Genomic DNA, 9,475 nt, shown 5'->3' with positions numbered 1-9,475 from the left:
GTTCTCAATACGCCTACACATGACTCACGGAAATGTTGTTGATCTTCACTACGTATCACCTCTCCTAAGTCTAGTGCGTATTCTCTGCTCATGAACAGTTGTGGTTATATGCTTCTACGCTGAAAGAAGGAAAATCTCTACATACAGCTGTAATAAAATGTGCTTTTCTGTACGTGGTTTCCAGATGACAGCGCAGATGAGTCTAAGAGTTGCCATTGTAAGCTACAAAGGAAAGTAGGGTAAAACGTTTGCATTTTTCATTGTGCTGTCCTGTAACAGGCCAGTAGATTCAACAGGTGGGACTCCTCCCCACCCACCCAAAATAAATTACATTTCCTCAAGATGGCAATCATGCCCAAATCCAGGACATGCCATTTCATCTGCTCTCCTCTTTTCTGACTTTCTCCCTCCCCTTCTTCAGCCACCCAGAATGACATGGCCATTGAGTATGATTGACTGTTATTTGCCTATTTCTGAAATCCCCCTCCACTTCAAATGATGCCACCATCTCATTCATCCTCATCCCCCTGCAGAAAGTATTGCAAGATCTTAAACAACATCCATTTTGTAGCCTAGCAATGTTCTTCAGAACAAAAAGAAGATGTGCATTACCAAGTTATGAATACAAACAAGGGGCCCGTGTAGGAGGTCCCTCAGAAGCAGTCCTTGACAGTTAGAGATTGCTGTAACTGCCTCTCTCTTTTTTTTTAACAGTTGTTATTTTCCACACTTAAACTTGCTGCACAGTTTCAAACAAGCAAGAGCTTTGTGTTCAAGCACTCCTCCTGAAGTTAACATGCAGAAAAAGGTTTCCAGTGCACCTGAACACAAATATTGGACAAGTGAAAAAGGCAGAGTAAACCTTGACAACTGGGGCTTTGGGGGGAAAAAACCCAAAGTCCATATTGAGGTCAATTTTTCTAGAGTCACAAATTTTCAGTTTTCTGATAGAGTTTATTTTCCTGGCTATGTCCTGATTCCGGTTGCCTCCGTTTCCCTGAAGTCTAGCATGTTCTCCAAGCTATTGCTGTCCTTACATGTGAGTTTGCCACTTATTTCAGCGGCTGTTCATCTTAAAGTTCTCTGTTTTAAGAAAAAGGAAGTTGGGAGAAGAACATTTCGTGGCCTTTTATTCTTACAACCAGGATAGAGGTAAGCTGAAAAAGCAGAAGTGAAGGATGGTGCAAAATATATAGAATGCCTCAACTGTAATAAATCTGGAGAAGGAACTTTCAGATCAGTGTTGAATTACACTCCCAGTAAACCCATCAGCCTGGCCAAGCACAAGGAATGCTGGGAGTTGTAGTTCAACAGCTTCTGAAAGGTACCAGGATCCCAACCCTAAACCTGGATGATGGCTTGGGGCTACCGAATAACACACTTGAAACAAAAACTCTGTTAATTGGATATTCTGGGAATTGGAGTTCTAATGTAGTTGGAGAACACCAGACTAGGAATGTGCTACGGCTGCTTAACCATGTTATATTATATCTGACATGGTCTGTATCGGATTTAGCAGGGCAGCCCTATCGCTGGCCAGACTGTGGCAGCCATCTTAAAGCAGCTGTCTTTTTACTTTTACAATCACGGAGAGATACTGAAGAGTTATTTTCTCTCAGCTGCTGAAACACCTCAGGTCTGAGGAGTGAGCTATTGTTTACTGCATTGGCTCAAACCACATATGTAGATCGACCGTTCTTATTTCCTGTGTATCAGAAGACATGACAGCTGCTATCTCTGGTCAGAAAAAAGGCAGGCGTAAAGCTCTTTTGCAAGCAGAAGAGGAGGAGGAGGAGGACCACCTTCTCTTTCTCTCTAGTGTGCAGTCTCTTATTAACGGAATGCTCCTCCTAGTATGGTTTTCAGATTGTAAATTCTTCAGAGCAGGAATTATAGTCTTTTTTATTTTCTTGTTACATACTGACAATCAGTATGAAGGGACACCTACCAACCGTATTTAGATGACAACAGAGCCTGGTAAAGAGATCTATTTGACACAGAGCTGGAAGGATGTTTGAATTTTGTTATCTGGAAGGGAAGGTCATTGCTTGAAAAGGAAAAAAAAATGGTTTCCAATTTGTTTGCTTCTAGGTTTGAAGACCCCAAGTCTTTTGTAGTGAGTGGCCATAATGAATCTAAATAATAATAATAATGCCTGCAAGCAAGAACTGGTGGGACCACAAAACAGACAAAGTAATCGAAAATGAAGAAGCTAAAGTGCTCTGGGACTTTAGAATTCAGACAGACAAGCACCTGCCACACAACACCCCAGACTTAACCATTGCTGATAAGAAAGACAAAAAAATCTGGATAGTGGACATTGCAGAATAGAAGAGAAAGAACTGGAGAAAAATCACAAAATATAAAGACCTGCAAATAGAAGTAGAATGACTAAGGCAAAAGAAAGGAAACACAGTACCAATTGTAATAGGTGCCTTGGGTGCAATCCCAAAACATCTGGAGCACCACTTGAAGACCATCGGGACTGACAAAATCACCATCAGTCAATTGCAAAAGGCAGCTTTACTTGGAACAGCTGACATCCTGCAACAATCCCTTTAACACCATCGAACAACATCTGCCTATCCGAGGTCCTTGGGAAGGACTCGATAGGTGGATAAAAATGCCAGATCGAGTCTAAACATCTGGCTGACTGTGTGACCAACCATAATATAACACTGCTGACTGTGGTTGAGAGCTTCAGGCTTGTACAGTCAAGGGTGTTATTTGCTGCTGTAAAAGTAAAACAAAACCGCAGAATTTGCACACTTCTTCATAAACAGAGTGGAAAGGCATTGAGACTATTTTTTTTTAATTGAACTTGGGACAAAGTGAAAAACACAGGCTGGGCTGGGACATCAATTTCCATAAAAGCTAGCCAGGCTGCCAGGAAACTCAAGGACATCGTTGGATATAATTATCTGAAGACAGACTCCCCCACACCCTGACCAAATAAGATGCCTCCTACAGCCCTATAAACCTCAGAGGGAACCCTTCATTCTTTCTCAGCAAGTGAAGAATCAAAGAGCATAATTGATCTGGGCAACATCAGATTTGGCTGATAACATCCCACAGCTGAGGTATCCTGTTGTGGGAAGGAGGGGTGGAAGATGATGCCTGCAAGGATATTTAGAAAGAAATTTGTTTTCTAGACCAGTGTTTCTCAACCTCAGCCACTTTAAGACGTGTGGACTTCAACTCCCAGAATTCTCCAGCCAGCATAGCTGGCTGGGGAATTCTGGGAGTTGAAGTCCACACGTCTTAAAGTGGCTGAGGTTGAGAAACACTGGTCTAGATTAACTGCACACAGTGCTTGAGGGTTTACCTTTGTCCTTGGGAATTTAGATAGAGCAAAAGAGAGGAAAACACCACCAGGTGTATGATTTCCACACACAAACACACAGACACAAGCAAATTTGCCTGTCGGCGAAGAGGGTTCACTGGCCGCTGTATTTCCCCCCATGATTGAGGTCTCAACCTTGAGCCTCCATATAATTAAATACGTTTCCTTCATAAGCCCTGACCTTAGATTTGTGACTGGGTTAAAAATAGCCTCTTCTATTCTTCCAGTAGGCAGAGAGCCAGTTGGGTGTAATGGTCAGACTAGAAGCTGAGAGAGGGTGAGTTCTTGTCCTGCCTTAGGCCCGAAGCCAGCTGGGTGATGCTGGGCCAGCCCCTCTCTCTCAGCCCTAGGAAGAAGGAGGAGGCCAGGCCAAACCCCTTCTTAAATCTTGCCAAGAAAACTGCAGGACCTGTCCAGGCAGTCTCCAGGAGTCAACACTGACTGGAAGGCAAAAAACCAAATGCAAACCCTACATTCGTGTCCTTGGAAATAAATCTCTTTGAATTGTATGGCACCTTTTATTTCCCAAGTTTCAATAAAGCCAAATAAGAAGACTTGAGATGAGGCTTTTGTTTAACTAACAGAAGTTTTATTGGCCAAGGAAAGTTCTGGATGGCTCAAGTCAACACCGTGGCAGGAGTGTTGCCCAGAACCACACCTTGCAAAGCAAACAACAAAGATTTTATAGGCATATTCAGATGTATTCAGATAGTACATCCCCTCATACCCATACAAGGGATTTTTTGGGATGACCCAGGGAGGAGTAAAGGTGGTCCCTAAAGAGGTGAATCTAAGTTTAACTTTTTTCTTCTGGTTATCAAGGAAATAACACATCCTTATCTCTTCTTTGTTCCTCTTTGGAATTTCTTCTGGCCTTCTTTGTAACTTCTTTGGAATTTGGTGTCTCTGCCTGCCCGGTACGAATCTAATTTAGAGCTTACTTGTTCAGTCAGGCATCTGGCTAATTGCTTCTAAAGGAAATGGGGTGGGGGAATGCTGTGCTCCCTTGGAAGGCAATCAGGCATTCAACAGAGAGATAAGGTGGGGGGAAAGAAACTCTGTGCTCTCTTTACAAAGCACAAAGCAAGTTGTAAACCTTATAAGATAGAGTGCACTGTTACATGTATGTGAAACATATACATTATGTGAGAAATATATATACAGAATATAAAATCATATATTAAAATAATGCCCTTCAGAATGATATCTACTATTTCCAAAGACGCAAATGTAGGATTTGCATAATATATCATGTTTTACATGCTTTTCCTACCAACAACCTTCTTTTTGCAAGAGATATGCCCTACTATATTTGAATGCACACACACACACACGCACACACATCATTCTATGCTTCTTAGAAATTGCAAACTGAAGGACCAAATCCAGAAAAGTACAAATGTTGGTGTGTAAGTACAAATGTTGGTGTATAACTGGGTTGACAAAGTGCAAGCTGGATATGTTTATATTAAAACATAAACTGAACACGCTTCTGGTTCCTCCTTAGAGAAGAGACAAACTTTGGGCTTCTCATTTTGTGCAAATGTTTAATTAGGATATAAATTTTAAGTGATGATGATGTCTTAGTTGCTCCATGCAAGGAAATGCTGATCAGGAATTGGCTTATTTGCATCTATCTTTCCAAAAAGGCAAATCAGAATTAAATGATACTTTTGAATAATGATTCTTACGTAATTAAAAAAGTCTTATTAGACCCCTCCTTGTAAAAGCACATGTAGCTATATTATAATATGTATACTAATATCAAGAATAATTTATTGCTAATAACAGGAGTATACTGCTGTTTTCATGCTACAAGTTGGACTCAGGTTTGAAAAACATGCTGGGAATTGCACTCCAGCAGGACACGGGGGGGAAAAAAACCAGATGAAGCCATGACAAAAAAAAAAAGGCATGGTTTCATTTATGTTTAATTTTAACAATTAGACTAAACCAAATACATATAGCTAAAATAATTACTTGGCATGTATTTAATATCTTCCGTTGTTCTAATATTACAATCTAATGGTAACTTTTGAGGGACGACATCCAAGGCTTTCAAGGACAAAGTGATATTTATTGGAGAGAAATCCAATAAATAAAATAAAAAAAAATAAAAATAAATATTCACTGGAACTCAGAAGCCTCCCAGCTTACACACATTTTTCACAGTCCTTAGAAGTTTAGGAGGATCTATGTAGCAGATGGCTGAGGGTCACCGGGTGGAAGGTTCAGATCCCAGACTTGTTCAGTATTTATTTTTTATTTTTTTTTAATCTGCGCTCAGTCGTTACCTACTCTGCAGTGACTGCTTGGACGAGTTCTTGCAGTTTTCAAGGCAAGTGTTTCGGAAGTGGTTTGCCAGAGCCTCCTTCCTAGGGCAGAGCCCAGCTGGCGAGTGCAGGAGGCGGGGTTTCCATTGCTTCGCGCCTTTTTCGGGCGCGCGCGGTTTTTCGCGCTTACCGGCAACTGCTCCCGACTCCTTTTTTGCAAGGTGCCGCCAGCATTTTTCCTCCCACCAGAGTGAGAGTACCCATTTATCTACTCAAGTGAGTTTTCGAACTGTTGGGTTGACAGGAACTGGGGAGGAAACAGGAGCTCACCCTGTTTAACGCGAAGGCTGGACTCGAACCGCTGAAGCGTCGACCATTTCTGGCTGGCAACTTTCAGCGTTATTAAGCCGCTGCGCCACCGCATCCCCCTTGTTCAGTATACTCAGGTCCTATCTCTACCAATTCCTGCTGCTGTCACCTATCTTCCAGGAGCACCTTATTTGGCCTCTAACCCCAGAGACATAGGCTTCTCACACGTTGTTCCCTTTCCGGTGATTAAAAATTCAAATGCAAACATTGAAATAATTTCAATTTCTCCATGTAGCATAGAATGATTCAGCCCTTTCTCCTCTCATAAACTAAACATACAGGAGATAAACAACATCAAACTTTATTTAAAAAAAGGAAAGATGAAATGTACCCCCCCACACACACACACCTTTTAATTTTACATATTAAAATGCAACTACCCCTCCTTAAAAACAATGAATTGCAGAATTGCCCAGATCCAAGTAAACAAACTGCTAGTAGCTTTCTTAAAAAATAAAATTTCAAAATAAAATACAATGCTCTGGACAGACCGCTGATTTACCACAACTGGGCAGCTCTTGGCCAGCCTTTCCAAAAAAGATACTGGACAGTTTTCAAATTATTATTACTGATCACAAAAAGATTATAAAGAAAATATATATTCCTCAATAAGCCTAAGATTTAATAGGAGATTAATATTAAACATCCAGTGTTCTAACTTGTACTGAAGAATAAAGAATGTGAGAATTAGCAAAATACAGCAAGCAGAAATTTTTAAAAATCTACTGCAAATTTTTGCCTAGATATTTTACCTATTTCTTTCAATAGAAGAGAATATATGTAGCTCAGGGTTGAACTGTGGAGCCCTTGGTGCTCTCTGAGTTTGGCTGTTTGCTTGCAGACATTTCATTACCCAACTCTATAACATCATCAGTGCTTGGATAGGAATAAAATTGGCAAAAGAGTGAGTAAAAGAATACTTTCTGTTATCTCAGTGCAGTAGATGTTTCCCCCCTCTATGGTCAACTGTTACCTCCCATCTAGGACAGCTGTGGGTATGATCGCAACCCTCCGTTTGGTGAAATCTCTTCTCCAGGAAGGGAAGATTAGATGTTGCAAATAGGCTAATATGGAATGATTGGTATGAGTACATATCAATTTTTCCTCTGGTAAAATCAGTCTGGTGATGTTGAAATCATTTCTGGAATCGGGGCATGTTTGGAAAGGGATGGGATAATCAGATCTGCATTCCAGGTGAAATAACTCAGCCAGCCAGGAGGCACATACTGTATCCTGAATAATACAAAACTGTCATAAACATTAAGTGCCAACTGATAAGCATGAACTGTGTTTTGGGCATTTATAGAAGCATTCCATTATAGTCCCGCTGTTTGAGCCACATAAATATTCTGGGAAAACTACTGGATGCCATGAGTTGTGGAAAGCTTGTTGGAAAACATGGAGTTAGGACACAAATTGACGTTCACGCGTCATTTCCCTCCTTCCATGGTTTTACACAGTTCCGTGAAAATGTTAAAAAGAAGTGGAGAGTAGAGAGCTCCGAGGGAATCGTATCTAGATTAAGAAGGCTTTTGTATTATAGAAATGCAATTAAGAAGGTTTTTGTATTATAGTAGGCATACCTAGATGAGACCATTTCTGTTGGCCTCATTCTCAATGCAATCTCTCTCTTGCTTTCACTGCAAAAGTCTCTGGATTGTTATATTTTGTCCATTCCTGAGTTTCCTTTGCCTCTTCCTTCTACCAGAGCTCTCTCAACCAGACATGCAAATATAAACTCTCGTTGGAAGAGGAATTAGGTGTTCCTTTACTTTCTACATTTGCGTTATACAGTTTTTAATTTTTACTTGTTGCTTGAGCTGGCCTTTCATTGCTGTCAATATTTACTTGCCGCAGTAACTGTCATGCCCTTCCTGAGCAGATCTAATTATTTATAGGAAAGATCCTTCTCTGGAAACGCTGCATGCTGTCTTCAGTTGTGAAATCCTTTATTCAAGTTGATAAACGGGAGCAGAGAGCAAAAATGAATCCTGCATTTGTGCAACTCTGCAGCGCAAGACTATCCAGACGGAAAAACAGGCATGGTGGACATTCACAGCAGATCATGAGCACACCCTCCTGTTTGTTTTCTGCAGCAGCTGGGATTTTGCAGTGTGCTACTTCCGATTCTAGAAGTGATCCTTCAGCCATTGTGTCTCCTGTAGCTACTGAGAAGCTTATTCCCCACAAATTTGTCCCATCTTTTTGAAAGAAAAAACCAGTGGCCATCACCTCTATTTGTGAAACTTTTCACAGCTTATCTCTGTGCTGAAGAGGTTCTTTCTGTATCTTCTGAATCTAATCCACTTTCAAAATTAGAGGAGAGGAAGAAAAACCTCTCCCTTTCTATTTTTTAAGGTCCTTTATGGTGTTTCTTGTCTCTAAGCAAACAAATGCCAAAGTTTTTCCTTATTGGAGAACTGATGATCCTGTTCCTTGAATGTTTAGTTGCCCTCATATCTTGTGGCAGAAATTCTGTTTCTTCTGGCTGCAGAGTTGGACATACATCACACCACCAAGCAAGAAATATATCAAAGCCACAAAGCAAGCTATAGAAGAGCTACTGAAACCCTCCTAAAATCATCAAGACAACTGTCTGTGGGCTGAAATACACAAAGTGATCCTGTAAAATATATTCTATTATGCATCAGGGATACATTGAAGATCCCTTTCATATATTTATACAGCTCTCAAGTTGAGATTTTATATATATTATGTGCCATCAAGTCATTGCTGAGTCTTACATAGATTTTCTCCATGATAATCTCTCCCAAACTTAGTCCTTCAGGTCTTCCAAGGATGCACCCATTGCCACTGTGATTGACTCCATTCACCTTGCATATAATATTAGCTTTATATAATATTAATAACTGTTGGTCTCATCTTTAGAGGTTGGTCTCCTGTAGAAGTTCAGTATTCTTCACTAACACTCCTGTAAGGCAGACTGTCTACTGTGTTTAGGAGAAGGAGTAGTTAAGAAAAGTTGTGCGTAACAAAATCATAGCTAAGAATAATAAAAACTGTAAGTACAGGCAGATGTTCAGTTTAATGGACTAACAGAGAAGAGGTGTCAATGAAAGTAGAATGTCTATTAAATCTGAATGGAATTATATTTATTCGTTCATTCACTTTAGATAACTACCCATCTCCAGGATACCTTGGCCCCGAACCATTGCGGCCTTATAGGTAGCAAACAGCATATTGAATCTATGGGGATGGCTAGCCCCATAGGGTCCTTCGGCCTTCAGCCTCAGATTTTTCATCCTCTTGGTCTCTCCTTCTTCTTTTAGTAATGTTTTAACTTAAGGTTTTATGTGTTTATATATTTTATGTTCTAATGTTTGTTGTGAATCGCCCAGAGTTCCCCCATTGGGGGGAGACGGGCGGCTGAAAAATTTAATAAATAAATAAATAATAAATAAATAAATTGCATTTGGAAACATGTCTGTAATCAGTGCAGCAATGATGTAATATTCAATGCTGCCACTTT

This window comes from Python bivittatus, unplaced genomic scaffold (assembly GCF_059951505.1).
Source record: "Python bivittatus isolate LINGU-HERP-01145 unplaced genomic scaffold, Pbiv_v1 ctg000080_np1212, whole genome shotgun sequence".
In the NCBI taxonomy this organism is placed as follows: domain Eukaryota; kingdom Metazoa; phylum Chordata; class Lepidosauria; order Squamata; family Pythonidae; genus Python; species Python bivittatus.
The sequence above is the reverse complement of the archived record's forward strand: the minus strand, read 5'-3'. Positions refer to the sequence as shown.